Here is a 5,083-nt window from a genome sequence, read left to right on the forward strand (position 1 = left end):
TTCATTTCACACACGCCTGTATAATGCTTCCTATGTGCCAGGCACTGTGCTAAAAAGAACCCAGGCTAATATACTGATGTTGGATTATTTCATTGTACATAGGATAATTATTAACCCTCTGTAGCAATAGTTCTCGCACATTTTGGACTTAGAACACTTTACACTCCAAAAGTTACTGAGGGCCCTAAAGAGTTTTTGTTTACATTAACCCGAAGAGTTTATACTCTGAAGGGATATGTTGGTATCATTTTCTGTCTATTGATATTTACCATATTAAGAATTAAGACTGAGTATACTTAATTATTCATTTGAAAATAATAGTGACAAGCCTATTACACATTAATATAAATTTATAACCCATTTTTAATAAAATAGCCACATTTTCCGAAATAAAAATTTCAGGAAAAAAGACAAATATAAGGTTTTTACATTTTTGCAGATTTCATTCATGTATAGATTACTTGAAGACGGTGGTTTCACATAGCTGCTTCTCTGCTCCATCTGCTGCAAGGTGTTGTTTGGTTTGAAGGGTATGAAGACCAAAAGACCATCTGGTCTGACAAGGATATGTAGTTGAAGAAAGAATATTTTAATGGCCTTGGCCTTGTAGAGAATTGTAGATATTCTTCCTTGACACTGTATCTAAACTCAACAAGTGCTGGTTTTGCTTTTTTTTTTTAGACAAAGTCTTACTATGTTGCCCTTGGTAGAGTACTGTGGTGTCACAGCTCACAGCAACCTCTAACTCTTGGGCTTAAGCAATCCTCTTGCCTCAGCCTCCTACATAGCTGGGACCACAGGCACCTGCCACAATGCTGGGAGGCACCGTAACCACAATGCTATGGGCGCTACCCAAGTGCCTGTTTTTTTAATGCTTATTGTAATGTAGAAACTGAAACTACATTAACAATCTGTTTTTATTTATTAAAAACCACCAGTCTGTTATATCTTGAATGGATCATTTACCCATATATGATTTTATAATATGATGTACACTGGTCACTTGAAAAGTATTGATCCACTAAGTTATGTAGATCTTCTGAATGTTGACACATTTTATCAAACAATATCAAAATAACACATTTGTTAATATCCACATAATAAATATTTTGTAATAAAAGTCCTTGTAGGCTTAGCACCTGTGGCTCAAGTGGCTAAGGCGCCAGTCACATACACCTAAGGTGGTGGGTTCGAATCCAGCCCAGGCCTACCAAAACAACAATGATGGCTGCAACCAAAAAATAGCCAGGTGTTGTGGCGGGTACCTGTGGTCCCACCTACTTGGGAGGCTGAGGCAGGAGACTCACTTGAGCCCAGGAGCTGGAGGTTGCTATGAGCTGTGATGCCATGGTACTCTACCCAGGGGGATAGCTTGAGGCTCTGTCTCAAAAATATAAATAAATAAATAAAAATAAAAGTCCTCGTAAGTTCTGGGAAGCTTTGAGCTGACAGTGGAAGATACAAAATTTTCAAAATTCAAGTTTCCATTTGAAAGCTTGAATTTTTATCATTGGCAATAAATAATCATTTTCTTCGAAATGATAGGCTCACTTCATTTGCTTATAAAATGACAGTTTGGAGCTATTCCTTTATTTATTTATTTTAATTTATTGTGCGGGATTCATTGAGGGTACAAAGAACCAGGTTACATTGATCCCTTGTGTCAGATAAAGACCCTCCCAAAACACCTTTTGGAGCTATTCCTTTAAGTAAAAATGTTCATTTTTCAACTCAAACCGTGGCTTTCCTTGTAGACAACCATTATACTTTAGTGTGTAAAAGTGCTTATTTGGTATAGAATGTTAAAAAGGTGGGTATTCAAGAGTGGAGATTTAATAAATATTTACCGTTTTATTGAGGACATTATTAAGGAAGACTGGCATCTTTTTTAACATTGAGTACCTGACAATGAACACAATATCTAGCACCGGCTCCTTGATTCCTGCTAAGACACCAGCAGATTTACCCATCATTGATTTGTACCATCAATGCAGATGTCAACACAGTAAGTAGTAAACATCTTGGCATTATTGTGAAGATAGTTTTCATATTATAGGATCCCCAGGGATCCACTGACCACACTTCTGATCTACAAGGTGACACTTATTAAAACTTGGCACCTAAAGAATTTGCCTGCTAAACCTGTCCCTAAGGACAGGTGATTCAGGCACTTCCTGAATCTCAAATAAGAATGAATTCACTGCTTTCACAGTCATCAGTTCAGCAATTAACGTCTTGTTGGCTTTAGTGATGTGTGGAGCACTAATACTTAAAGAGTTAAACATTTAAGTGAATTTTCAAACTTTCCAAACTTCTTATTCTGAAGGATTTCACCGCATTCCCAAATGAGATTGCCAGTTAAATCAGTGAGCAATTCTTTTGCTTTATGGCTTATTCACGGGTAGTTCTGAGGCTGTTTCAGACCTGGCCTGGGTCAGTGATCAATACTTAATCAACCCACAGACTACAATTCACTAAATCACTTTTTTGGAGCCATCCATCCAATCCTGCTCCTAGTCCATCCCTACTACATTAAAACCTGCAGAGACACTGCCAGAAATCTTCCAGTTCTTGCCCTAGAAGCAGACTCAGAGGCCCCTGAAATGAGTTCCTTGCCAATATTTTCTGTTCCTGCACTTTCCCTTCCCACCACACACTTTTTTTTTGGTGGTTATGGAATGTTCTCTTTTAGTATCAGGCAAGGAAAGGAAAGGACTGGTGTCTCACAGCATATGTAATTCATCAAGAGCATGAATATATCCTGCTTCACATTCAATCAACAGACACCTCTTGATAGCCTCATAATGACACTGGGTTTAGTGCAGGGGAATTGGGGATGAGGAGAATGGCAGCATTATGAAGAGCCTCAAGTTACAGAACGTGACCTCAATAAGCCAAAAACTGTTTACTGAGGAGCTGTTTGGGAGGAGCAGCTGTGAATCAAGGCAATATCCAACGAGAAGTCAAAGGAATAACACTGAGTCAGGGCTAGCCCTCCAACTCCAACCATTTTCCTGGTCTCTTGACCCTTAACTCAATGTTAACTTAGCCTGGGAGCTTCTTTCCTTGAGCAGGGCCTTGAAGGGTGTTCCTCACATGTAAGGCCAATGAGCAGAGCTTTCTGTTTGCCTTACAGGGCCCAGGTGAGGTGCCATCTTTGCCAGGAAGCTTTCTTGGGGCTTCCAAGGCTGGGTGAGCTGCTACTGTTTTGAGTTCCCCTAACTCTCCATGTCCTTCCCCATGGTCCAGCTCACTCCAAGGCATCTTATCTATTTACTTGTCTAGCACCAATAGAATACTTGCTCTGGAATGACAAGTGGAGTGTCTTATTCATAGTTGCACATCCAGTCATAGCATAGATATTGCTACAGGGTAACTACTCCCATAAATGCTTGCTGACTGTATGAGCTAATAAACAGAGCAGAAAGCCTATGTGGAGGAATGAAAGGCAGGTACTGACCAAGCATTGGGGGTTCATGGCACCAATTGTGAAGTTTGGGTTTTGATCACTGATGTTGCAATACCTACTGCCTTAGCAAGACTAATATGAACATGTTTGACATGACAAAGCAAGTGGAAAAAAATTAGACAAATTATAACCATTTTAGCAATGCTTTAGGCAGAAAATAATAAGGGCCTGTACCAGGCTGATGGAAACAGGAATAGTCTGAGGCAACAGAGGTAGCCAAAGGTCTATCTTTGATTTCAAAGCTAAGAGCAGCTACAGATGACTGCATATGTTAAGTCTGGGTGACAATGAGAAGGTGATAGAGTCAGTCTAGCCAATATTTCAAATCTTCAGTCTCTCAAGAAAATAATACTTAGAAAATTATTCACTATAATGCATCAATGCCTCATTTTAGCAATACTTAATGGTAGCATCTGTCAGAATTTATTTATACAGCCTATACCCTGATATTAAGCTTTTAGACAAATGTTTACAAGTCCTAAAATTATATTTCTTTTATAATTGTTGCCAATTATCTATGAAGAATTAATTTCTAGAACACAAAAGGTAAAGATACTGAAATATCAAATATTACCTCATTCTTCAGAAGTATCCCAGAATTTAGGGCTTTAAGAAATACCAATGCAGATGAGACCAACAGGACTTCATGAGAATTACCTAAGATTACGTACAGGTGCAGTGATGTGTAGGCCAGGTGGGTGTGCCAGGGAGATGACAGTACAAGTTCCAGAGGTTGCCACTAGCTCTGGCAATACCCCTTTTGCAAACGAGAAAGTTGCACTAAGGTAGAGAAGATAGATCAGCTATCCAAGTTCACAAGACTGAGGAGAGGCGTGATCACACCTGGAATGCAGATCTTCCAACACTCGAGTTAGGCAGAGTGTAAAACATTTTTATAACAGGTAAGCTTCACAAACCAGGAGAGAACTCTGGTCCTCTACATGTCATCTCCAACAAAGAAGAAAACAAGGAACTCGGGAACAAGGAATAATCAGGAGTATTTTGGAGGCAATTAAAGGATGTGAAAAATCAAAATGCTAGAAAATCCATAGAAAGAAGAGGTTAAAAGAGAAGGTTCCAGTTGGTTTTATGTCGATTTTCTCCTTTGGACTCTGAATCTAGATCTCTATCATTGTCATTTTTCTACTCGGCTTAAGAGTATGGTTTAGGACCTGTGCTTTCCATATTTTATCTAGCTGCATTCTTCAGCTTCAGGCCTGGACAGATTCAGGGATTCACAGGAAAGCATCTTTATTAGTCTTGCTTTCTCCTTCTCTTGCCTCTGCTGTTTTCTTTTCAACTCAGTTTTTAGATCTCTTCACATGAGCAGCAAAATAGCCATGATTCTATCTTCTCAGCAACTACAGTGAAAATTCTCTTACTCAAAGTGTTCTAATGAATGTCCCCAAATTGAACATCAGTGACTTTCAGTACATTCTGTGATCTTCCTTGAATCAATTGTTACGTTAAGAGTGTGATAACTGATCACACAGAGGTCATGTGCCCGCAGATGGAATGAACTGATGAATCACATCCACATTTCACGGACCTTATTAGTGAGAAAGAATAGTTTTCCAGTCCAAAAATCAGTGTGCTGTCAGCCAAAAGAGACAA

Source organism: Otolemur garnettii, unplaced genomic scaffold, assembly GCF_000181295.1.
Source record: "Otolemur garnettii isolate 467f Iridium unplaced genomic scaffold, OtoGar3 scaffold00057, whole genome shotgun sequence".
NCBI lineage: Eukaryota > Metazoa > Chordata > Mammalia > Primates > Galagidae > Otolemur > Otolemur garnettii.